Below are 27,762 nucleotides of genomic sequence, written 5' to 3' on the forward strand. Positions count from 1 at the left end.
TTTGGTTTTGAATGATGAGCATATGATGAGCATTCTAACTTGGTCTGGAATTACCTAGGAAAAGGGTGCGTGAATTTCTGTTACATCACCTTACTCACCCTTGGAATGCTAGTAGAATCCTCCCAAATCCAAGCTAGAAGCCAGTTTGAGTTAATTTTCCATTATCAGTTTAGTGAACTAACGATTTGAAATGAGTCACAAAAAGGGTCATGTATATAAATCTTGCAGGGAAATTTTTACTTTTTATATATTCCATGCCTCGTGAAGCAGCTGATTAGATGCATAGATCATCTTTTCATGTCTGAGATATTTCTTAAGTGGAAAAACTAGTCATTATAAGGCACACAGTTTGATTACATCTTTTCTCTTCTCTGGGGTCCTAACTGCCACTCCTAAGAGAAGCCTCACTGACCTTCTGCTTGCTATAATTGTGTATAACCTAATATTGCCCCACAGAGCTATTTTTGACTATGGGCAAGTTACTTAACCTCTCTGTGTTAAAATAATAGTAACTACCTCATTGGGTAATGATTCAGTGAGTGGGGAGCCCAGCCTTCCCGTGTCAACAGTAACAAGGCATCCAAAACCCCTGCAGAAGGCTGAATGGGAAGCCAGGACTGTCAGCCCCACAATGTGGTAACAAGTTCACCCCCATGATGTCAGTGAAGATCATGTGGGGAGCCTGGACTTTGTTCCCACCCAGCAGTAATGAGATGCCCTCTTCATATCCACTGTGGTAGTGTCAGAGAGGCCTAGAGGAGAATTGGAACATGGAACTTTCACCACCACCCCTTTCCCATGGTGTTTAGTGGAAACCATGTAGGGTGCAATGATGAGGTGCTACTACATTTCCCTGCCAGGGAGATATTGGTGGAGACCTAGCAGGTCCTAGAACTCTCATCTCAACTCAGAAATAAGGAGAAACCTACACACTTGGGTATCAGTGGAGGCCAAGTGGAGAACCTGGAATTCTAGCCTCACATGGTGATCATGAGGCAGCACCCCTCCCCCACCTTCCCTGCTGGAGAAGTGATGGAGGATGTAAATTAAAATAGAAGATTTAAATCAGATCCAGAGCTTTATAATATATTACCCCAAATGTCCATATTTCAATCAGAAAATCAGTGGTCATACCAAAAACCAGAAAGATCTCAAATTGAATAAATAAAGACAATCAATAGATGCCAATATGAGATGACAGAGATGTTAGAATTATCTGACAAAGATTTCAAAGCAGCCGTGATAAATATGCTTCATCAAGTAATCAGGAGCATGATTGAAACAAATGAAGTACAAAGTCTCAGTTAAGAGTTAGAAAATTGCAGCAAAGAAATAGTAGATATAAAAAATGAACTAAATGGAAATTTTAGAACATTAAAATACAGTAACAAATGGAGCACCTGGGTGGCTCTGTCAGTTAAGTGTCCAACTTTTGGTTTCATCTCAGGTCATGATCTTGGGGTCATGAGATCAAGCCCCACATTGGGCTCTGTGCTCAGCTTGGAGTCTGCCTGAGATTCTCTCCTTCTCCTTCTGCCCTCCCCCCCACCACTGCTCACATGTGTGCACATGTGTGCTCTCTCTCTCTCTCTTTAATAAATAAATAAAATATTTTAAGTAACAAATAAAAACCTCAGAGGATGGACACAACTGCAGAATGGAGAGTACAGAGCAAAAAAGAAAGGAAAAATCAGAGAACTGGAAGATGAAATAGAAATTGTTCAATCTGAACAACAGAAAGAGATTGAAAAAAAAAATGAGCAGGAACCAATGGGACTCTAACAGATCTAACATTCTAGTACTGAAGTCCTGGAAGACAGGAGAAAGGGGACAGGCTGAAAAAACATATAGCAAAGATACAATAGGTGAAAGCTTTCAAATTTAGAAAAATATATAAACCCACAGATTCAGAAATCTGAGAAAATCCAAAAACAGGACGAATCTAAGGAATCCACACCAACACACAGCATAGTCAAACATTTGAAAACTAAAGACAAAGAAAAAAAATCTTGATATCAGCAAGACATGACAACTTACCCACAAGAGAAAAGTAATTCAAATGTAAACTAATCTTTCATCAGAAACCATGGAGATCAGAAAAAAGTGGCACAACATTTTTCAAGTGCTGAAAGAACAGAATTGTCAAACCCCATTCCAGAGACAGTAACTTTTCAGAAGTGATGAAAGAAACCTAAGATAAATTGTTGCCAGGATACCTACATTAAAAGAAGGGCTAGAAAAAAGTTCTCTAATCAGAATGTTAATGAAAAGTAAGAAATATTGGAATGTCATCAGGAAAAAAGAAAACACGGTGAGTAAAAAAATGAGTAAATACAATAGGCTTACCTTCTCCTCTTAAGTCTTCTGAATTATGTTTGATTATTGATGCAAAAATTATAACACCATTTGATGTTAAAATTGTGTATAGAGGACATATTTTTAAACATTTATATTCTGAATAGGGGAGAGTAAAGTTACATACAAGGAAGTAAGTTTTCTACAGTTCACTCAAACTGGTAAAATGATGACACTAATAGACGGGTAAGTCATGCATAAATAATGTAGTATCTAGAGCAATCACTAAAAGAGCTATATGAATAGATACATTAAAAAACACTATAGATAAATATAGAATTCTAAAAAAAATGTTTAAGTAACCCAATGGGAAGGCAAGAAAAAAGAAAAGAGAAATGAAAACAAAGAAAAAACAGAAACAAAGAAATTCACTAACTTAAGCCCTAGTATATCAATATTTATATTCAATGTAAGTGGTCTAAATACTCAGTTAAAAGACAGATATTGGTAGTGTGGATTAAAATAATGACCCAACTATATATTATCTACAAGAAAATCACTTTGAAAAAGTGAATAAAATTGACGCTTATCTATGTCATATATCTGACAAAGAAAAAAAAAGGAGACACAAATATGTGAATATATTGATATGTACCAATGTATCATATATACTAATATTAAAAGCAAAACAGGAGCTATCACTAAGAATGTGCAGATATCGAAAGAATTTTAAGGAAAAAATATGAGCAACTACACACATAAATTTGACTACTTAGATGAAATGAGTCAATCCTAAACAATGCCAACACCAACAAAAAAACTACCATAACTCATCCAATTTGAAATTGATGATTTGAATAGCCTTGTAACTATTCAATAAATTGATTTATAATTTAAAATTTCCCAGAAAAGAAATATCCAGACATAGATGGTTTCACTGGAGAATTCTACCAAACATTTAAAGAAGAATTAATGCCAATTCTACACAGTTTCTTCCAGAAAACAGAATAGGTGGAAATACTTTCCAACACATTTTATGAAGTTATTATTACCTTATACCAAAAATAGGAAAAGACAGTACAAAAAAAGAAAACCACAAACCAATATCCTTCATGAATATGGACACAAATATTCTTTTAAAATATTAACAAAGAGAATTCAGTAATTTATAAAAAGAATTATATACCATGGCAAAGTAAGATTTATTCCAAAGATGCCAGGCTGCTTTAGTATTTGAAAAGCAATTAGTATAATCCAATGTATTAACAGGCTAAAGAAAAAAAATCTCATGATCATATCAACTGATGCAAAAAACTTGACAAAATCCAAATCTATTTATGATAAAAACACTCAGAAAAATAGAAATAGTGAGGAACTTCCTCATCTTCATTAAGAGCAACTATGAGATGCATATAGCTAACATTATACTTAATGGTGAAAGATTGGATGCTTTCTTCCTAAGATTAGGAACAAGGCAAAGATGTCTGGTCTCTCTTTTTCAACGTAACACTGGAAGTTCTAGCCAGTGCATTAAAAGCCACAAAAGAAAAGTACACATATCAAGGAAAAAGAAAAAAAAAAGAAATAAAAGAAATAAAACTACCTATTTGCAGATGACATAATTGTCCACATTAGAACATCAGACATAAAAGATCAACACATAACATTAATTGTATCTCTATATACTAACAATGATCATGTAGATATTAAAATTAAAAGTATAATACCATTTATTATTATTATTATTTTTTTTTTGGAGAGAGAGAGAGAGAATCTTAAGCAGCTCCACACCCAGCATGGAGTCCAACTTGGGGCTCCACCTCACAACCCTGAGATCATGACCTGAGCTAAAATCAAGAGTCAGATACTTAACCAACTGAGCCACCCAGGCATGCCAAAGTATAATACCATTTTTAATTGCTAATAAAAATGAGACAATTAGGTATAAATCTACCAAAACTTTCACAGGACTTGAATGCTAAAAACTACAATATTGATGAAAGAAGTCAAAGAAGATCTAAATTATGGACCATGTTCATTAGTAAAAGACTCAACACAGTAAAGGTGTCAATTATCCCCAAATTGATATAAATATTTAATGCAATTTCTACCAATATCTGAGCAAGTGTTTTTGTAGGTACAGATATAGATATCTGAAATTTATATGGATAGGCAAAGGAACTGGAATAGCTCAAATAATTTGAAAAAGAAGAAGAAAGTGGGATGAGTCAATCTCCCTGATTTTAAAGCATTATTTAGGTACAGTAATTAAGACTATGTTGTGTTGGTGGAGGAACAGACACATAGATTAATGGAAAAGAACAGAAAACCCAGAAGTCGATCCATACAAATATGTCAACTTATTTTTGACAAAGATGCAAAAACAATTCAGTGGAAGAAAACTTTTCAATAAAGGTAGTGGAGCAAATGAATACCAACAGGTTAAAAAATAAATAACTTCAACCTAAGTCTGACAACTTTTGTAAAAATTAATTCACAATGGGTCTTGAAATTTAATGTATAACATAAAGTCATAAATCTTTAAGAAACTAATATTGGAGAAAATCTTTGAGATTTGGAACTGGACAAAGAGCTTGTAGATTGACACCAGAGCACAATCCATAAAAGGAAAAAATGATGAACTGGATGGAGTTCACTAAAACTAAAAACTTATATTCTATAAAACATCCTGTTAAGAGAATGAAAAGACAAGCAAGATATGGCAGAAAATATTTGCAAACCACATGTCCAACAAAACACTAATATCTAGAATATGTAAAAACTCTCAAAACTCAGCAGTAAAAAAACCAAATAACGTTAAGTACAAAATAGGCAACTCCCTGAAGAGACATTTCACCAAAGAGGATCTACAAATGGAAAATTAGCACATGAAAAGACGTTCATAATTAAAACCACAGTGAAATATTACTATACACTTATCAGAATGGGTAAATAAGAAACAGTGACAATACCAAAGGCGAGAAAGGATATGGAGAACTGAAGAAACATTGCTGGAGGGAATGTAAAATGGATTAGCCATTCTAGCAAACAGCTTGGCAGTTTCTTTAAAAAATGAAACATTTAGCTACCTAATGACCTTGCAACAACAATCCTGGATATTCCAAAAAAATTGAAGACTTATGTTCACACAAAAACCTATACAAGTATGTTTATAGCAATTTTATTCCTAATAGCCAAAAACTGCAAATAATCCAGATACACTTAAGCAAGTGAATGGCCAAACAAACTGCAGTTTATCTACAATCATGGAAGACAGCTGAGCAGCAAAACAGAATGGACTATTGATACACACAACGACCTGGGTGAATCTCCAGAGCGTCAAGCGAAATGAAAAAAGCCAGAGTCAGTTGCAAAGTGTATGATTCCGTTTATACAACATTCTTCAAACGACAAACCTATAGACATCAACAGATTAATGGTGACCCAGTTAAAGAGAGACTGAACAAGAAGTGGATGTGGCTGAAAAAAAGGCAACATGTGGAATCCTGTGGTGATGAAATCTGTATCTCGACCGGACCTGTATCTCGACCGGACCAATGTCAATATCCTGGTTGTTTTGTATTACGGTTTTGCAAGTGTTACCTTTGGGGGAAACTGGATAAAGGATATATGGGATCTCGCTGTAGTAGTTCTTACAACTGCATGTGAATCTACACTTCCCTCAAGAAGTTTATTTTATTTTATTTTTTTTAAGATTTTATTTTATTTATTTGACAGACAGAGAGAGAGAGAGACAGCCAGCAAGAGAGGGAACACAAGCAGGGGGAGTGGGAGAGGAAGAAGCAGGCTCCCAGCAGAGCAGGGAGCCCGACGCAGGGCTCAGTCCCAGGACTCTGGGATCACACCCTGAGCTGAAGGCAGATGCTTAATGACTGAGCCACCCAGGCGCCCCAAAAAGTTTATTTTAAAAAACAAACTAAACTCCTCTCCCAAAAAAGGACACTAGAATTTTAAACAAATAAAGTTTATGTTTCAGAATGTCAAATGACCAAACAAAATCAGGAAAACTTAAAATCATAGTAATGAATATTAAAGAATTTTGCATGTATGTAATTTTAACAAAGTGTTAATAAATATGCACCAAGTCACTTCAAGGCAACTCCTGCAATGTCTTTTGAGTATGTGCAATAATGAGGTGCTAGAAAATGTGTATTTATTTTAATTGGGGGCAACTATTTAGAGATTTTCATTCTCAATTTTTTTAGAGCCTGCATTCCAGCCATTAGGTTAGATAACTGACCAAGTCATGATATCAAATGAATATAAAGTGGCTCAGGAATAATCATCTGTTAAGTATATATATGGACCTCCTTCAGCAGATGTCACTGTGTACACAAGTGTATAAGCACATAATTTACGTTTTCATTTGATATATAAAACTTCCAGTATCACAATTCTCTATCCATTTAAAAGTAAAAGACATATTTTGCAGCTCTAAAACCATATAAATTCTGTACCTGAATTTATCAATCAATGTTGGTACTGGTAGGAAAAAGTAGAAAGAACTGCAAATGGTCCAGCAATATCATTCCCCAAAAATTACCTTTTTAATTTCGTGAGGAGCAGTGATAAGTAAGTGATAAAATGAAGGGCACTTTATTTCCAATTTTAATTTTACTTAGAAAGGGGAATGCACAGGGATTTAATTCTGGCAAATGATGTGGAGAAACAAATGGATGTTTTAAATTGTGTGAAAAGCAATAGAGAAGAGAAATCACTACTGGGGATTCTCAAATAAAAAATCAGGAGCTTAAGAGAAGTATGAAGCAAATAGTTAAAGACTTTGGTGCCATTGCCAGAAAAGGCAAAGAAAGTGAGAAAGAGAAACTGTCAATAAGAAACACTTCAGGAACTTCAAGTTAATATTATCAATTCTGAAAACAAGCAAAAATCATATTTAAAAGAGAAAAAAGTGGGAACAGTTAAATATGTATCTTCCTTAAATCCTGTTTTAACATTTTGAAAATTAATAAAACAAAAAATTATAAATAGTAATATATAGTAGATACAAATATTTCCATGAATATTTGCATCTATAATTTAGGCAAATGTTTCCATTTAAAGTCTCTTCCTTGGGTATTAAGGAGGGCACTTGTTATGATGAGATGAGCACTGGGTGTTGTATGAAAGTGATGAATCACTAAATTCTACTCCAGAAACCAATTTTGCACTGTATGTTCAGTACCTAGAATTTAAATTTAAAAAAAAAAGTCTCTTGTTTAAGAAAACAAGATTAACCACATCATGTGCTCAGAAAACACACTTACTTACTTTTAGAGAAAGTCTTATCCACTGACAAGCACTATCATAAGGCATTTCATAATCACCAGCTATTTAGAGATATCTAATCATCACCTAAATTAGATACATAGTTTCAGTGGGAATTAATCTGTTTATAGCCAGGCACACTTTTCAAATCTAAAAATTTGATGAATTCTTAGCATGTATTTCAAACTTTTGTCTGATATAGTTCTTTCTGGATGCATATTTATGTTTTGCTTTTTCCTCCTTTCTCATGAGAGGTAATGGAGAAGAAGGCAACAGATCCTATCTCTATCATATTCTATCTTTCTTTTGTATTATCTTTTTCCTCCTAAATACAAATGTATATAGCTTTTCCTTCTAAATTGTGCATTTCATTTATTATATTACTTTTCTATCCTCTGGCAGAATACTGCAAATAAAGGGTAATGATGGTATTTATAGACATCCAGGTTAAAATGGAACCATGCCTGAAACATTTCTGCTCAACTTCCCATTAAAATGCCCATGAAGATATCAAAAAAGACAAAAACTGGCAATTGCATCAGACACTAGCTACAAGAGAAGATGACATGTCAAAGTCCAGGTGGAATGTGAACTAATTGCAATGTTGATTAAGATGACTTTATCAACACAGTCCTGGACTGTAGACCATCACGTACTCTAGCCTCTGAATCAAGCAGAACAATTCACTTTGAAGGAGTTGGGGGAAACCATTTTGACATGTCTCCACAGTTGAATCAGAAGATGCAAACTCGATCCAAGAGACTTGCATTAAAAGAATGCCAACTAGCCATTGTAAATTCCATCAACTTGGATATTTAGGTTTAAATCTGGGGGGGGGATATTCTAGCACAAGTTTATAAAAAAGGAATTTAGATTATTCCACTCTGGAAACTCCAGGAATAAATAAAGCTCTTCCTTTTCAATATGTATAAACAGAAAAGAAAAATTATCCACTTTGTAGAGACTTAAGTAAGGAATCATTGCTCTGGAGGTTAAGAGAATCATATTTCTGATTCTTATTTTCTTTTAAAAAAGATGAAAATTTTAGAAGAAATCTGATTAATGTCCTCCAAAAACTACAGAAAAATATGAACCATGGAGAAGAAAACACACAAAAAAAACCATAAATGAAAAATACATTATGAAAAAGAGATTTTAAGTGAGCTGCTTGAAGTATTAATGAAGATTGTGAAATATAATAGCAGAGGGGTGCCTGCGTGGCTCAGTTCGTTGGGCAGCAGACTCTTGATTTCTGGTCAGGTCATGATCTCGTGGTCCTGGGATCTAGCCCCAAGTCAGGGTCCACACTCAGTGGGGAGTCTGCTTGAGGATTCTCTCTCTCCCTCTCCTTCTGCCCCTCCCCCTGCTTGCATACATGTGCATACACATGTGCTCTCTCACACTCAAAAAATATATATGCATATAATAGCAGAAAAAGACAGGATACATAAAAATATAATACATGGGCTTTGGTCATAAAGTTTTTTAGATAACTGGGGAAAATGTGATTATGTGTTAGGTATTAGATGACATTAAGAAATAAAGTTATGTGTGCATTAAGAATGTATAATACATTTTTCATATTTTTAAGAGATGTGCAACAAAGTACAAAGAGATGAAGTGGCATAATGCCTGGGATTTGTTCTAAAATACTTTAGCAAAAGAAATGAAAGTTAGAGAATGGACACATGCCATGAATGCAGTGAAATCTAAATTGTTGCTGACGAGTGACTAGTTGTGCAGACGCAGATGCTGAGTTAAGTTGGGAGATGTTTCCTGGGGGTAATTCCTGTGAAAGATAAAGGGAGCTGAAGCAGGATTCATCAGGGAAAGCCTGTGGGTGGGCCATGATACACATCTGACAGGTAGGAGAACAGAGGCAGAAAGAGGCAGAATAGAGCGGGCGGGCCTCAGACTGTGACGCAGATCTGACAGCGTCAGCCAATCCAGTGGACGAGCTCATTCAGGAGTCCCGCACTGGGCAGAAATGGCAGACCCTCATGCCCTGCCATACTCGCTCTCTGGCTGGAGGCTGCCCTGGAGGAGAAGGATCCTGGCTTGGATGCTTGGCAAATCCCAGAAGTGCTACATCTGGAGATTTGGCTGGCTGCTCACAGCTGAAGCCCAAGTTCCTTCTTGATGAGAGGTCCAAGCAGCTCACCTCCCTGGCTGCATCACCGGTACACAAGCCAGTACACGTCATTGTGTCTTCTTTTTGTTAATATTTTGGAAATTTTCATTTAAAATGTTCAAAAGCAATAGCAAGATTAAAATATACTTTGGAGGCAAGACAGCATAGAGTGGAGGCTGCAGAAAAATGAAATCAATGATTGAAGGCAAATATGGAGACTCACCCAGAATATAGAAGAAAACAATAAAACGAAAAGGAAGCTCTGAGAAAAGACAATTGCTCTAAAGGACAGAAAATTACCAGAGAAAGGATGTCAAAAATCGGCCCAGAAATGATTATCCCAGATATTTATAGACTGCGTATTTCACTGGAAGAATTTACAAGCCAAAGAGCAATCTGAGCCCCTCAAATGAAAACACACCACTCACAATATAGCGAAACTTGCCTTTTGATGTTGTTTTTACAAAGGCAGAGCTCATGTATTTCTTTAAAAGTATCTTCTCTTTCTTACAATTCACTGTGTAGTAAATTTAGTCCAATCTGGTGAAAAACCAAACCTGATTCACTAAGTTGAACAGTCTTTTAGGTTTAATTCAGTTACTTTGGAACAAATTCTTTTCAGATTCCTTCCCTGCCCACCCTCCACCTGCTACCTCAACAAGGGCTTCCTGTGTTCCCAGGGCTGAGAAGGGCTTTTGGGAACTACTTTGTTTCCTGTCATTCCTGCGAACTATGGAGTGATAGCTTTTGTCTGCTCCGTTGCTTTTACCCTCTTGGTACCATGGTTGAAGTTAGGGGCCAAAGAATGCACAGGACCCTTGGTTCTCTCTGGCTGCCTCTTTGTCAGAGAATCTCCCAAATTCCCCAGCCTGTTGCTAGGGCCAATCCCTTCTGCACGCCCCCTTATGCATTGCCACAGCAGACCCCAGGGCCACAGTTCTGCCCCCCAACCCGGCCCCAAGGACCTATGGGAACCCTCGTTTCCACTCATGCTTTGCAGAAGCTCTAGCCATCTGCTGGCTGCCCAGACTTTGCCGCTGACTTCCCTGTGAGGCTGAGGTGCCTAATTTGGACTGACGACCTTTGAGGCAGCATCCTGCCAGAGTCCCCAAGAATGCCCTTGTTTTTCACATGCCCCTCACTCAGTCCAGCACACCCCCTGTGGTGGACAACTGTGTGTCTCCCTCCTTGCTGCCTTACTTCCCTTTTCTTGAACAAGGAGGAATCCTGAGAGCATCATGTTGGGCAATTTACAAAAGAACCAAAATAAGGCTCTCCTCAGACTTCTCCTTCTCAACACAAGTAGAAGCAAACTTTTGATCAAAACATTAAATATCAAGCCAAGCTATCACATGTACAAAAACTACGTGGACATATACAGTTAAGGAAGGACTTAGAAAATGAACCCCCCTCAGACAAGCAGCAGAAGAAATACACCCGCACATCCAAAAGATGTCTATCAATCAAGAATGACAAAGTCCTGGGGCTCCTGGGTGGCACAGCTGTTAAGCGTCTGCCTTCGGCTCAAGGCGTGATCCCGGCGTTATGGGATCAAGCCCCACATCAGGCTCTTCCGCTATGAGCCTGCTTCTTCCTCTCCCACTCCCCCTGCTTGTGTTCCCTCTCCTGCTGGCTGTCTCTATCTCTGTCAAATAAATAAATAAAATCTTTAAAAAAAAAAAAAAGAATGACAAAGTCCGATTATGTAAGAGGTGAATGAATTAAACATACACTATAAATTATAAATAGCTATTATAAATACATAACACAATAAAATACAAACATCAGTCTCTCTTCAAGGTAAGATTATTAAATTATATAATAATGTGATGAAACTATAATCCCAGATAAACTTTAAAAAGCTTGTAAAGTGTTGGGTGGGCGAGAGGAGCCAAACTGCCTCATATCCTATGAGGAAAGTTTTTATTTCTATGAAAAGAAATTTGGGCAACTTTTACATTCTCAAGAATGAAATCAAATTAAGATGCAAGTCGTTAAGGGTTATTAGAACAGTACATTGGAATATCTTAAATAGATATATTTATATATATTTATAGGGTAGCTTCCACAAGTCTATTCACTAATATAAGTTGGTGTTGATTGAGTGAACAGCTTTCCAACTGATTTTGGTGGCTCCTTGTCGCTGTGACTACAAAACAGTATTTTTCTAAGTTTGCAAGAACTGTTTTATTTTGCTTCCCTTTTGGTCTTCATTCAGGCAAAACTGCATGAGAGATTATCAGTGACTGGTCAGATCTTCACCACAGGAGAAGAATTCTTCTTACAGATAAATCTTTGTTTATACACATCTGGTTTTTTGTTTGAGAGTTGATCAGCATGAGTTTATTTTGTTTTTGCTTGAATCACTTGTAGAATCATCTGTCAGGACAATGCCCAGAAGCATATAAAATTCTATGTAACAGACATTGAACATAATGAGACAAATAAGTAGAAGTTTTATATTTAAAAGTAGGGGGAAGATCAGTCCCAACAATTCCGTGTCTTTGTGAAATAGCCAGATTGTCTTTTCTTTAGCTTAGCTACAGATTATTTTTTTTTCTTCTTATGAGTAGGGTTATTTCACGCAGCAGTGGTACAACTTCCCTGGTTGGCCAAAAGAAAATCTATGAATATTTTGTTACCCATGACTACTTTACTTAAGGAATTTAAACTGGTCTGTTTTATCTTCAGGCTATACTATTTACCATGTCATCCAATATGAGGGAACAAATGTTTGATGGCCACCTCGAGTTATCTGATTTCTAAGGAAGGAGTCACTATTTTTAGGAGTCTTTCCAAAAAAAAAGAGGGAGTGGAGGGAAGGTTTCCTATCCTTTTTGGTTGTCCATAAAGAGATACAGTCCTTTAGTGGCGTTATGTAGTCACATCTCTGGAATGACTTAACCCAAAGGGTTGACGAAGCATAACCTGCAGCCCAAATCCAGACTACAAGCTCAGAATGGTTTTTTCATTTTTAAAAGAGTATTAAAAAGACGAATATATGACAGAGACTGTATATAGCTCAAAATGCCTAAAATACTTACTATTCTCCCTTTGCAGAAAACATTTGCCAACTCCTGGCTTACCAAGAGCCATATTAATGGAAAGACTTTAACCTAAAGCCTACACTTAAACAAATCATTGTTATCAGTGAGGAATGTATGGTAGACTAAGCCAGAAGCACAGTTACTTTAAACGAGTAAAGAAATAAAACAAAAATAATCATAAACAAGAGTATGCAAGATGAGTCTGACACATAGAAGAATCTTGTTCCGATGGTCTTGGCCAGAAGCTTCCCACTTCATGTGATCATCAGCTCGTGGTGAGGTTGTGTCAGCCGTCGACCTCTGAGGGCCATCTACGTCTTGAGACTCTGGAGAACTTCTGTTCAGGCTCTGCCATGCTAAATTCCTTTCATTTTTCCAGAGAATTGATAGTAGTAGAGACAGATTTCTGAGTAAGGAGCAAAGCCTTGCATCAGATATATACAAGAATAACTCTATTTTCATATTTCACGTTAAATGTGTCCCATCTAAATGGACCGTACGTTAGAATTTCTAAGTAGGAAACGCAAAAGCCAATAGCATTTTAGCCATGGTGGGTGTCATGGTTTTCAACAGAAAGATGCTTGGATTCATTCAGAAAAAATCAAGTCTATTATTAGTACATATTAGGAACCCATAGAGGAAAGCAACCGCATAAAATCTGTTGGAAAGTATCTAAAGAGTGCTTTAGGCATGGACCCAGTCCATATGCTACCTCTACAGCTTTTCCAGATTAATTGAGCTACACATGAAACAAACTGGCTGTGTCCCCTCCTGTCCTGCAAAGTGATCCCAGTGTTTAATATTGCAGCAAATTTGTCCATACATGATGTTATGTTTCATGGAAGATTTTTTTCAAGTGTATATTTGAGATTTTATTTGGTGCTTCTGGTGGACATTCAGATTTTGCCATATCTTATTCTCATAAATAATACAACACGATCATTTCTAGAGTGTCTTTTCAGAATTTGTTTGACTTATGGTTATTAATGTATTTATATGGTATTTTTTAAGTACTAATATATTATTTATAAAGTAATTAAATAGCATTTTAAAGTATTTTATGAGATCTACAGTATAGCATACTACTTCCTATAGTACATTTTTTCTGTCCTTATTTTTAAAAAACAGCTTTACTGAGGTATACTTCACATAAAGCACTTCTGTTTTAAGTATACAATTCAATGGCGTTAAGTAGATTTATTGAGCTGTGCAACATTACCACAATCTGGTTTGAGAACACTTCTGATAAGTCACTTTTTTTTAAAAGATTTTTATCCATTTATTTGACAGACTGAGAGAGAGCACAAGCAGGGGGAGCGAGAGAGGGAGAAGCAGGTTCCCTACTGAGCAGGGAGCCCGATGCGGGGCTCGACCCCAGGACCCTGAGATCATGACCTGATCTGAAGGCAGACATTTAACCGACTGAGCCATACAGGTACCTTGGTAAGTCACTTTTGAAAGCGAGTATTTTAGGGAGTGTCATGGTATTTACTCAAAATTCATTAATCGACTTGTTGTTTGTTATTAAAAAGTACCTAAGGAAATTTTTAAGAACTATTTTTCTGCTGCATTTTAAAAATAAAGGGATTATTTAAAAATATACCAGCTACTAGTTCTATATTTACTATTTTATTTTAGTAATTTCATATGCCATTAGAGAAGGCCAGACAGGATCAGACATTTTTTTTATGTTTCTTTTATTATATTATGTTAGTCACCATACAGTATATCCCTGGTTTCTGATGTAAAGTTCGATGATTCATTAGTTGCATATAACACCCAGTGCACCATGCAATACGTGCTCTCCTTACTACCCATCACCAGTCTATCCCATTCCCCCATCCCCCCTCCCCTCTGAAGCCCTCAGTTTTTTTCTCAGAGTCCATAGTCTCTCATGCTTCATTCCCCCTTCTGATTACCCCCCCTTTCTTTATCCCTTTCTTCCCCTACCGATCTTCCTAGTTCTTATGTCCCATAGATGAGAGAAATCATATGATAATTGTCTTTCTCTGCTTGACTTATTTCACTTAGCATTATCTCCTCCCGTGCCATCCATGTTGCAGCAAATGTTGAGAAATCGTTCTTTCTGATAGCTGAGTAATAATCCATTGTATATATGGACCATAACTTCTTAATCCAGTCATCTGTTGAAGGGCATCTTGGTTCCTTCCACGATTTAGCTATTGTGGACAATGCTGCTATGAACATTGGGGTGCATATGGCCCTTCTCTTCACTACGTCTGTCTCTTTGGGGTAAATACCCAGTAGTGCAATGGCTGGGTCATAGAGTAGTTCAATTTTTAACTTTTTAAGGGACCTCCACACTGTTTTCCAGAGTGGCTGTACCAGCTTGCATTCCCACCAACAAAGTAGGAGGGATCCCCTTTCTCCACATCCTTTCCAGCAATTGTTGTTTCTTGCCTTGTCAATTTTTGCCATTCTAACTGGCGTAAGGTGGTATCTCAGTGTGGTTTTGATTTGAATTTCCCTGATGGCTAATGATTTTGAACATTTTTTCATGTGTCTGTTAGCCATTTGTATGTCTTCTTTGGAAAAGTGTCTGTTCATATCTTTTGCCCATTTTGTGATTTGTTTATTTGTTTCTCATGTACTGAGTTTGAGAAGTTCTTTGTAGATCTTGGATACCAGTCTTTTATCTGTAGTATCATTTGCAAATATATTCTCCCATTCCGTGGGCTGCCTCTTAGTTTTTTTTGACTGTTTCCTTGGCTGTGCAGAAGCTTTTAATCTTGATGAAGTCCCACAAGTTCATTTTATCTTTTGTTTCTCTTGCCTTTGGAGATGTGTCATGAAAAAGGTTGCTTTGGCCGATGTCGTAGAGGTTGCTGCCTATGTTCTCCTCTAGAATTTTGATGGATTCCTGTCTCACATTGAGGTCTTTCATCCATTTGGAGTTTATCTTTGTGTATGGTGTGAGAGAGTGGTCAAGTTTCATTCTTTTGCATGTAGCTGTCCAATTTTCCCAGCACCATTTATTGAAGAGACTGTCTTTTTTCCATTGGATGTTTTTCCTGCTTTATCAAAGATGAGTTGCCCAAAGAGCTAAGGGTCCATTTCTGGGTTCTCTATTTTGTTCCATTAGTCTATGTGTCTGTTTTTGTGCCAGTACCATGCTGTCTTTGTGATCACAGCTTTGTAGTACAGCTCGAAATCCAGCATTGTGATGCCCCCAGCTTTGTTTTTCCTTTTCAACAGTTCCTTGGAGATTCGGGGCCTTTTCTGCTTCCATACAAATTTAAGGACTATTTGTTCCAGTTCTTTGAAAAATGTCATCGGTATTTTGATCGGGATAGCATTGAAAGTGTAGATTGCTCCGGGTAGCATGGACATTTTAACTATGTTAATTCTTCCGATCCATGAGCATGGAATATTTTTCCATCTTTTTGTGTCTTCCTCAATGTCTTTCAAGAGTGATTTATAGTTTCTAGAATATAGGTCCTTTACGTCTCTGGTTAAGTTAATTCCAAGGTAACGTATGGTTTTTGGTGCTATTGTAAATGGGATGGATTCCCTAATTTCTCTTTCTTCAGTCTCATTATTCATATATAGAAATGCAACTGATTTCTGAGCATTGATTTTGTATCCCGCCACATTACTGAATTGCTCTATAACTTCTAATGGTTTGGGAATGGATTCTTTTGGGTTTTCCATCTAGAGTATCATGTCATCTATGAAGAGAGACATTTTGACTTCTTCTTTGCCAGTTTGGATACCTTTTATCCCTTTTTGTTGTCTGATTGCCGTTGCAAGGACTTCTAGTACTATGTTGAATAATAGTGGCAAGAGTGGGCATCCTTGTCGTGTTCCTGATCTTAAGGGAAAGGCTTCCAGCTTTTCCCCATTGAGAATGATATTTGCTGTAGGCTTTTCATAGATGGTTTTTATGAGATTGAGGAATGTACCCTCTATCCCTACACTCTGAAGGGTTTTAATCAGGAAAGGATGCTGTATTTTGTCAAATGCTTTTTCTGCATCTATTGAGAGAATCATATGATTTTTGAATTTTTCTTTCTGGATAAAATCTAAGACACCGATCGATTTGCGAATGTTGAACCACCCTTGCATCCCAGGGATGAATCTCACTTGGTCATGATGGATAATCCTTTTAATGTGCTGTTGGATTCTATTAGCCAAGATCTTGTTGAGGATTTTGGTGTCCATGTTCATTAGGGAAATCGGTCTATAATTCTCCTTTTTGATGGGGTCTTTGCCTGGTTTGGGGATCAAGGTAATATTGGCCTCATAGAATGAGTTTGGTAGCTTTCCTTCTGTTTCTATTTTTTGAAATAGCTTTAGGAGAATAGGTATTATGTCTTCTTTGAATGTTTGGTAGAATTCCCCAGGAAAACCATCCGGGCCTGGAGTTTTGTTATTTGGAAGGTTGTTTATCACTGACTCAATCTCTTCATAATTAATTGGCCTGTTTAAAAAATCAATTTCTTCCTGTTTCAATCTTGGTAGTTTATAGGTTTCCAGGAAGGCCTCCATCTCTTCCATATTGCTTAATTTATTGGCATAAAGCTGTTGATGAAAGTTTCTAATAATCCTTCCAATTTCATTGGTGTTGGTTGTGACCTCTCCTGTTTCATTCATAATTTATATATTTGGGTCCTTTCTCTATTCTTTTGGATAAGTCTTGCCAGTGGTCTGTCAATTTTATTGATTCTCTCAAAGAACCAGCTTCTAGTTCTGTTGATCTGCTCTACTATACTCCCAGTTTCTAATTCATTGATTTCTGCTCTAATCTTGGTCAACTGCTTCCTCGTGCGTGGATTAGGTCTGTCCCTCTGTTGCTGTTCCAGCTTCTTGAGGTAAGAATATAAAAGCTGCATTTTAGATTTTTCTATTCTTTTGAGTGAGGCTTGGATGGCTATGTATTTCCCCCTTAGGACTGCCTTTGCAGTATCCCATAGGTTTTGGACCGTTGTGTTTTCATTCTCATTGGTCTCCATAAATTGTTTAAATTGATTTTTGATTTACTGGTTTATCAAATCATTCCTGAGCAGGACGGTTCTTAGTCTCCAAGTGTTTGAGTTCCTTCCAAATTTTTCCTTGTGGCTGAGTTCCAACTTCAAAGCATTGTTGTCTGAGAATATGCAGGGAATAATTTCAGTCTTTTGGTATCGGTTGAGACCTGTTTTGTGTCCCAGAACATGGTCTATTCTTGAGAATGTTCCATGGGCATTAGAATAGAATGAGTATTCTTTGGTTCTGGGGTGTAGTGTTCTATATATATCTGTGAGGTCCAACTCATCGAGTATGGCATTCAAAGCCCTTGTTTCTTTGTTGATTTTTTGCATGGGTGTTCTGTCTATTTCTGATACTGGAGTGTTGAGGTCCCCTACTATTAACGTATTTTTATCTATATGTCTCTTTATTCTGGTTAAGAGTTGGCTTGTGTATCTTGCTGCTCCCCTGGTGGGGGCATATATATTTATAATTGTCATATCCACTTGTTGGATACATCCTTTAAGAATAATATAGTGCCCTCTGTGTCTCTAACTATAGTCTTTAGTTTAAAATCCAATCTGTCTGATATGAGAATTGCTACCCCAGCTTTCTCTTGAGGTCCATTGGCGTGAAAGATGGTATTCCATCCCTTTACTTTCAGTCTGGATGTATCTTTAGGTTCAAAATGAGTCTCTTGTAGACAGCAAATGGATGGGTCATGTCTTTTTATCCAATCTGCAACCCTGTGGTGTTTTATGGAAGCATTTAGGCCATTTACATTGAGACTGAATATTGAGAGATATGATTTTAATGATGCCATGTTGCCAGTACAGTCTTTGTTTCTATCAATTGTGACTTTCTGTTCTGTATCATTCTTGGGGCATTTTTACCTTTATAGAACCCCCCTTAATATCTCCTGTAGGGCTGGTTTCGTGTTTACAAAATTGGTCAATGACTGGCGATTCTGGAAGGTCTTTATTTCTCCATCAATTCTGAATGACAGCCTTGCTGGATAAAGGATCCTTGGCTGCATGTTTTTCTCTGAAAGAGCTTTAAAAATGACCCCCCAACCCTTTCTCTCATTCCAGGTCTGTGTAGACAGGTCTGACGTAATTCTGATACCTTTGCCTTGGTACGTGAGCAATTTCTTTGCCCTGGCCGCTTTCAATACTGTATCCTTGGATCCAGTATTTGCAAATTGCACTATGACGTGACATGACGTGGGGTAGGTTTGTCGTGGTTGAGCTTTGGATGGGTCCCCTCTGCCTCTTGGACACGGATATTTGTTTCCCTTGCTAGATTAGGGAAGTTTTCAGCTACAATTTGTTCAAATATCTCTTCTAGACCTCTGTTTTTCTCCACCCCCTCAGGGATGCCGATGATTCTGACATTGGAACATTTCATTGAGTCAGTAATCTCCCGTAACCTACATTCATGAGCATGTATTTTTTTAAGTCCAGATTCTATTTTAGTTTTCTCTTCTACTAACCCATCCTCCAATTCGCTGATACGTTCTTCTGCCTCATTCACCCTGGCCATCAGAGCCTCTAGTTTTGACTGCATTTGGCTCATAGAATTTTTAATTTCTGCCAGATTCGCTCTCATTTCTGCCCTTAGAGATTCTATATTCTCATTAACATTTTTGTTAATACTTTTTTCAAGTCTACACATCATCTTGACCATTGTTACTCTGAATTCCATTTTTGATAATTTGGTTATATCCATATCCATTAGTCCTGTGGCAGAGGCCACAGACTCATTGTCTTTTCTTTGCTGGGGGGGATTTCTCCTTCTTGTCATTCTGATGAGGAGAAGTTGCGGGGTTGTCCAGAGCCCAAATTATTGACCAGGACCCAGGCCATGTGCCCTTGTTTTATAGGGATCTTAGGGATGTGGGCTTCTTGATTTTTCAGCCTGCCTTCTGGGGGAGGAGCCTGCCATGCCAATACTCAGGCAACCCTGTTTGGGTAGAGTCTCTGTGTCCCCTGTGAGGGGGGATGGGGGTGGGCACACTGTGAGCCGGTATTTCCAGGCTTTTGTTCTCTGGCGGCTTTCCCTGGCAGTTTGCTGTGCCTCTTCTGAGAGTCAGAGCAGCAGTGGCCGAATCTCAGCCTCTGTCTCAGAACAGAGGGATCGAGGACCGTTCTCCACTGATGTTCTGGCCACTTTAACTCTGATTCTATTGGTGCTGCTCAACCTTGCAGCGTCCCGGGATGTGCGCCCCACACCCGGTGTCCCAGCCCTCACTTCCAGGGCCGGCGCGTCTCTGTCCTTTGTGTTTCTAACACCACCAGCCACCAGCCACCCCCACGCACTCCTGGAGCTCCCGGTCTCAGTCTGGATCCAGTGAGCGCACCGGAGCTCTGTTTCAGTCTGGTGTGCGCGTTCCCCGGCTCATGGTCTCAGTCTGCTCTCTCGCGGGTGCGTCCGCGAGTCCTCCCGCTCCCCCATGCAGGTGGCTACCGCTTCCCGACGCCCGACCATGGTGGCTCCCTCCCCCTTCCGTTTATCTTCCGATATCTGTGCATGGTTTCACGGCTTTGTACCTCAATACTCAGCGCTGGGGATGTTCATTTGTAGAGATCCAGATGTATCTTCCTGCGTCTCAGGCTGATTCCGTGGATGTTCAGGCTGGTCTGGTACCTATCCAGCTCAACTCCGGGGACCGGCTGAAAAAGGGGTCCCCTACTCCTCCACCATCTTAACTCCTCCAGGATCAGACATTTGAATAATTTTTCTTCTGGTAAGGAATTAAATTTTATAAGAGAAACTAGACTACTTCCTAAAAACATCAAGCCTAATATTGTCCTCCTTTTATTATAAATAAAGACCCATCAAGTCACCATTTGGTGTTGGAGGGTCCAAAAATTCTGTTTTGGGAATGAACACTTCTTGAATTGAAGAAATATGATGGGTTCTTCTCCATTGAGTAAGGGTTATGGAGCTTCTGGATTAAGAGTGTTATACCAGTAGATAGTGATACAGGAGAGGGTATCAATAATTCATAATTAGTTAACAAAATACTATAAAAATGTTGGATAGTTTCCAATAGCAATAGGAATTTCTTATATGTGGTTGCATTAAATTTAAAGGCCTAGTCCAAGTTCTAAAGGTGCTTTCATTATTTAGTTTATACCTGTATTTGTTCTGAGGCAAGGGGCCTGAGCACTGGCTGCAGAATTGAGGATAGCCTTCATAGTTGAGGATTCTTTGATGTGTACCATGTTATTGAGTAATTACCCTAGAGCATGGCTTAACCTTTTTATGTCGGAATGGAAAGAAAGGCTTATATAAGTCAGGAGGAATCTATTTGAATTCTTAAAAACTCATGCAATTAACCTGCCTTTTTCCCATAGTGTCTTTTATCCATAAGGATTCAGAGACCATAACTCTTTCTTTCTTAATTTCTTGAATCACACATGGTGAAAGTATATTAAGGTTCATATTTGATAATCATATCGTGTATAGAAACTTCAGAACATTTTTTCTAGAGGCAGATTCTACCTTTAAATTTGTAGGTGCTGTATTGCAAAGAATAAGTAAACATTCCTTTGATAATAATTTCAAATGTCTATCTCAGATTAGGTCGTAGAATGTTTAGGGATTTTAACTACTGGAGTGATTCAAACCAACTAAGGTAAATTAAAGTTTGTTTTCCCATAAGGCTTCTACAATTTACTATACATGTTCAAGTTTGTCTTTTATTATCTTTCCCACCATCTGGCACAAGCAGTCATTTTTACTTTAAGATAACATTTTTCTCTTAAAAAAATATTTTTGTTTATTACGCATCAATTTGCTTCTCTTTTCTCAGACAATTTTAAGACTTTACTTTGAAGGCTCTGATGTTCTATAGTAATGAAATTGATGGTAGATATTGTGAAACCCATATAACAAAGAAATCTGTATTATTGCATAGGTAATTAAAATACCTCTTAGAAGTTTAAGAGAAAGATGGAAATGTTTATAATGTACCCCATGGAGTGGTGTTAATGGTTAGATTTAGACAGTTTCCTTTTGTTTATTAGCCAATATCAAACATTGGTTTCTGCAACGGCCCTTCTGCTTGTAATATCTACAGGCATACTGTTCTATAAATTCTAAAATTTTAAAAAACAGGAAGCAACCATTTGGGTTGTTTTACCTAGAGAGCCATTAGCTGGATTGATTTATAGCTTGCTTATTTTTCAGGCTATCTAGAAAAGCCTAGCCACTTACTGGATATATTCTAAGTTGGCAATTTCACTCTATTTTTTCTTATTAAATTCCCTAATTTAGGGGTGCCTGGGTGGTTCAGTGGTTTAAGCGTCTGCCTCAGCTCAGGTCATGATCTCAGGGTTCTGGGATCAAGCCCCACATTGGGCTCCCTGCTAAGTGCAGAATCTGCTTCTCCCTTTTCCTCTGCCCCACCCCCCCATCCACTCATGCTCACTCTTTCTCTCGCTCTCAAATAAATAAATAAAATCTTTAATAAATGCATAAATTCCCTAATTTAGATTTGAGGACATTCACAAAAATAGAGGGCAAGGCTCCCTTTTTCAGTACTTGAGTCTAACCCAGAATAGAACTTGAAAGTTTTCTTAAATCTATTCTTTACCTTTATTTACTTTCAATTTTTGGAACTTAGTTTAATCTTTTATTAAAAGAAAGGCTTAGGGAATTTCCTACTTTGTTTGTTTTCCCACTTTTGTTTTTTAAATTTTACATATAGTATTCTTTAAGTTGTCTTTTTTCCACCCTGTTTTTCTTAAATATTTTTATCAGCTGAGGGGTTTTAACAATTAACTGCTTAATTGGTATTGATCTTCAGTTTAGAATAATAAGTATTTAGCAACTTCCTGTATTCTATAGGAAATTTTACCTATCCTTTTGAGGTTTAGGAAACTGAGGGCTTCAGAGGGGAGGGGGATGGGGGAATGGGATAGGCTGGTGATGGGTAGTAAGGAGGGCACGTATTGCATGGTGCACTGGGTATTATATGCAAATAATGAATCATGGAACATTGCATCAAAAACTGGGGATGTACTGTATGGTGACTAATATAACAAAATAAAAATTATTTTAAAAATTAAAAAATTAATTAAAAAAAAGGAAACTCAATTATAGCCCTTAACTCTAGAGAAGGTTTTGATTCAGTTTCTCTAGATCTGCACGCATTTTGTCAATCACATTCACAATGTGAATGTTCCTTCCTTAGAAAACCCTGAAGGAAAGGTAACTCTAAGAGAAGGTTAGGTAACGCTCACTAGAGAAAGAGAGGGATGCAAGGAGGATAAGTTTCAGAAGGTTTCAAAGTGTTTGAGAAAAACTATCTCAGAGTTAGAATTTTATTTAGAAGGTTTAGTAAATCTATTTTAAAAGCTGACTGTTGCCTTGTGTTAAGAGCTCAAACATATTAATTTGCTGATTTTTGATGTTTCAAATGTCAAATGTTATTTTGAAACTGTTATTTTAAGTCAATTTTTTACATTAAAAATTAAGTGCAACAGTTGGGTTTATAATACCCCTTAATGTGGAAAGGAGAAGTTTTTCTAGAAGTTTGAGGCTTTGACATAAACAGATCCATGACAAACTAGAAAGAGGAGCCATGATAGTTGGTCAACAATACGTGCTTATTAGTGATAACCCAGATCCGCAGACAAAGCAGAGGTGAGGAAGGGGCTTTATGATCGATAAAGGACTACAAATTAAAGAAAATTACTCTCTTTCAAAAATTGACAGGACCAGGAATATACGCATAACAGTTTTGTAGGGAACCTACATAGCTTGGCCACTCTCTTTTCCACAAGTTTGTTGCCGGTTTAGTGGACCTTTAAACTCAGGACCTACTTGGATTGGATTGGAGTCTTATCAGACAGATGCCTCAATCCACTCCCTTATACATATGAAAACATATTGCAGAACAAAAGAAAACCACTAGAAAGAAAACTTTGCATATACAAATATATGCAAAATCAAAGAAGCAGCAGGAGAACAAGCAGGTCAATGGAAAATATATTTATCAAATGGTATAATTCCAAAACAAAAAGTCTAGTTACCTCATTCAAATCGAAGAACTAATTACTGACTAAAAAAAAAAAAATGGGACCTAATTACCTTATCAAAGAACTAAGTCTAATGGCCTTCTACAAAGATCTAACTGGCTACCAGTCCTAGGATAACACAACTAATTCATCAAGAGCTCAATGAAACTAGTCAGAATTCAGATCGTTGCTGGATTCACATCCCTGGGCAGCAGCTACGAAGGATGAGTGGAGTTTGGGCAAAAGGGCCCCAATAAGAGTTGCATGGAATGCTGCCATGCAGAGGTCTTCAAAATTATGTCAGTGGCACTTTCTGAATTGTCCAAGAATGAGACCATCACTTAACACCTAAAATAAACGAAGCTGAACTTACTGCTTTCTAGTAAGAGAGCAATGTTGCTCAGGCACATTCTCTCTGAGCCCAACGCTAATCTTATTTGGGTTTTGGAGCAGCACAGAATTTGGGGATTGGTGGAGTTTCAGAGGCTACTTATTGGTGGAAGTGTGGTTACTCATGTGTGGCTGTTGTTGACTGATGAGCACTCAGCGGTGTTTTGTAGACTATCTTTACTTAACTAAATTACAGAAGCAAGAGGTTGATACTGAACTGACTGACTTGCAAAAGCATGTTCACTGAATTGAGTTGCCACGGATTAATTGAACAAACTTAAAATACATTCTAGTAGCTACTTATTACCATGGCTACTTTTGCTAAGTTCTGGGGAACTTTTAAATCCTTATTTTGAAGGAAGGCTGTACTGAGCTTGTTTCCCGGCTCTGTCATTTAATTTGCTCAATAACTCTGTATCTTGGCAGATTACTAGATCACTCTAAACCCCCAAGAAAAATGAAATAACTGTGTTTACCTTGCATGATAAGACAACAATATATTAAAACACCTTGTATTTAGTTCATATTCAAAAAATCATGAATTTTATTTCATAATCTAAAATTGACAAAAATAAAAACATATAATACTAGGGAGCACTTATTATGTACAAGGCATTTTTTCCAAAGACTTTTACATATTTTACTCATTTGAACCTATAAGCAGCCCTCTGGTATAGGTACTATTATGTCTTTCCAGATAAGAAAATCACACAGTTAGTAAGTGGTGGCTCTGAGACTTGAAGCTAGGCAATCTGGCTGCAGAAATTTTTGTGTTTAACCACTGTACCAAACTGCCAACCTAATGCACAATGAAGAAATATGTGATAAGCATAAATTTTTATAAATATATATGATATGATAATATGGATAAATTACCAGAGACCAATGAGGAAGGATTAAATTTTCAACCTATGTATTGGGGAAAGTGACAGAGGTTAATTAATATAAAAATCAATTAGAAAGTTCTTCTTCTTGTAATGGGAGACTAGTAATCTGAACCAATCTCTTCACCAATCTTATCATTGTGGACAATAAGAAAAGCTGGACAAAATTTTAAAAAGAGATGTGCTTGAAGTCATGGAAAACTTTAAAAAGTAGTCAAAAACCACTGGGATAATATCCAAGACAAGACCGATTTTAGAGAAATAGTCTTAGTATAAAGGGACATGTTTCCATGGGGCCATTCGCTAATGAGCAGAATAATATAATATGTAATATATAATTATTTCACCACTTATGAATTTCCATCTGCTAGCATTAATACATTTCAATAATTTAACAAAGTGATGAAATTCCACTTGTTGTAAATACCATTTTGTTATTTAAGCAGAAAAATATTGTAATTTGTCTCAGATGCGTTGTTGGTGCAGCCTGAAAGCAAATAGATTAGAAGCAGGTGGTCTGTATTTGTTAGCCACATAGGAAGATAAAGCATTTTATTAAGTATAGTACACATTCCAGTCTTGTGAGCAGATCTACAAACTCATATATTTAGAACTTACGCTGCAATTTCTGATTTTAAAAACAAATTTTGTGAGAAATTATTTAAAATTAAATTGCAACTTTTTATTATATAACTCTGAGTGAGTAGAGTTATGAATCCAAATAAGTAAAATAGGCCAATTTCGCAGTGAAAAGCTGTTAATGAGTAGCTTTTTGTCTGTATCTGTTTTAACCCTTTTTCTAGCATTCAATTTAAATCTAAAAAATCCCTTTGTATCATACTTAGGGACATACCAAAAGGACATAATGAGCTCCTACCTCAGAAATATAAACAAAGCCCAGCTACCTTTAAAAGTAAGAGATCAGATTAACTGAAATGAGTAACAATCATGAACCTAATCATAATTCTTAAACGAGATACTTCACTGTCCAGAAAATTGCTTCTGTAAAAAAATATAAGGAAAAATAAAGCATGTGATTAAGGAAAAGGAAAAATAAATAAATATACCCTCCTTTTCCCAACTATTTGCTCTCTTCTCCTCCTCCTCCTCCTTCTTCTTCTCTTGAATTGTAAGAAGATAGAATATTCAACTGTATCACTTTATTAAAGGAAGGTCAAGTCATTCCACAATTTTATTTAACTGACTGGAGATCAAATTATCCTACTCGCAAAGTTTTCCAGTGAAAATTACAATAACCTCTCTTGACTCTTGTGCCTTTTGACAAAAGTGAAGTAAATAATGATGTAAGATTTTTAAAAAGCTAGCATGTGGAAGAGGACTTAGAGCAGATTTATCATGTAAGCCATGCACACCCATCATGAGAGCATCCAGAAGTCATACGTTTCATCACTACTCAGAAATAAATTTGGAGGCAGGAACCCCAGAATTCTTGAAGAGGTCTATGGTCACTCTTTTCTATAGGACAGAAATTACAGTGGGAACTTCTACTTGAAATGAGAACACTAAATGCAATGGAGATAATGGGGTCCCAGGACGGCAGGAGCCAGGTGGTGGCACTTAATCATGATAGACAAGGTGGGCAGAATAGTCTGACTTGCATACACTTATGGTGTTGACTAGCTGATCAAGGAATATATTCCCTGAAAAATATATGGTTGACAGCCTACTAGTTTCTAACTTGATCTATATAAACAGAAGAGCTCTGGGTCTAGTGCACAAAAATCTGACTTGGATCACCAAAACAGAGTCATGGCCCCTCCCTCAGTCAATTCCTAGACTTAAACCAGCTTACAGACCCAGGTACAGAGCCACCTAGGTAGAAAAATGCTGCAGGGCTGGGGCAAGTTTCCCCAGGAGGCTGTATATGCTCTAAATCAGTGTCCAATACCTGGTGCTGGTTCTCCCGTAGCCAGTATCCATGGGTGCAGGAATAAAGAGGTGGAAATGGGAGTTGCTCTCCTACTAATCCCATTGATCCATCAGCAAAATTTTTGCTTCCTACCACCACGACTTCAGGCTCTGGTTGTCTAGAGGCCTTAATTCCACAGGGAAGAATGCTTCCACTAGGAGATACAACAGTGATTCTATTGAACTGAAAACTGAACCTGCCACCTGACTACTTTGGGCTATTCATCCTTTGAATGAATAGGCAAAGAAGGAGGTTACTATTACTGATTTGGATGACTAATCCTGATGAGCAAGGGAAAATTGGGTTGCTACTACACAACAGAGGTAAGGAAGACTGTGGTATCTCTTAGTACTACTATGTCCTATCATTAAAGTCAATGGAAAACTATGTCAACCCAATTCAGGCAGAACTAATAATGACCCAGAGTGTTCAGGAATGACGGTCTGGGTCACCTCATGAGACAATCAACCGTGGACAAAGAGGTGCTTCTCAAAGACAAAGGGAATACGTAATGGGTAACAGAAGAAGGCAGTTATAAATATCAGCTACAACTGTCTGTCTGGTTGCAGAAATAAGAACTATAAGAGTTATGAATATCTCTTCCTTACTTTGTTATAAACATGTTTGTGTATATATGTGTATATATACTAAATATTTTGGTTTTCTTTTCTCTTATCCCCCTATCATCTAACATAAGATTGAATAATAACAATTAACTTTATGTCACAGTGTTTAAGTTATGGGATATCAAAGAAGAGAGACATACTTTACATCCCCTATGAATGAAGGGTTACTACACTTT

At 37.2% G+C, this 27,762-nt stretch overlaps 1 long non-coding RNA gene across 1 annotated transcript in view; it reads left to right on the forward strand.

Moving 5' to 3' along the window:
- The window catches only part of LOC130542904 (uncharacterized), a 110,167-nt gene that overhangs the window by 57,102 nt on the left and 25,303 nt on the right, over positions 1–27,762 (forward strand). The window contains exon 2 of the long non-coding RNA XR_008957780.1: positions 14,053–14,205. This is a non-coding gene — a long non-coding RNA (uncharacterized LOC130542904). The remainder of the gene's footprint in view (positions 1–14,052; positions 14,206–27,762) is intronic.

The sequence above is a fragment of the Ursus arctos genome, unplaced genomic scaffold, assembly GCF_023065955.2.
Source record: "Ursus arctos isolate Adak ecotype North America unplaced genomic scaffold, UrsArc2.0 scaffold_6, whole genome shotgun sequence".
Lineage (NCBI taxonomy): Eukaryota > Metazoa > Chordata > Mammalia > Carnivora > Ursidae > Ursus > Ursus arctos.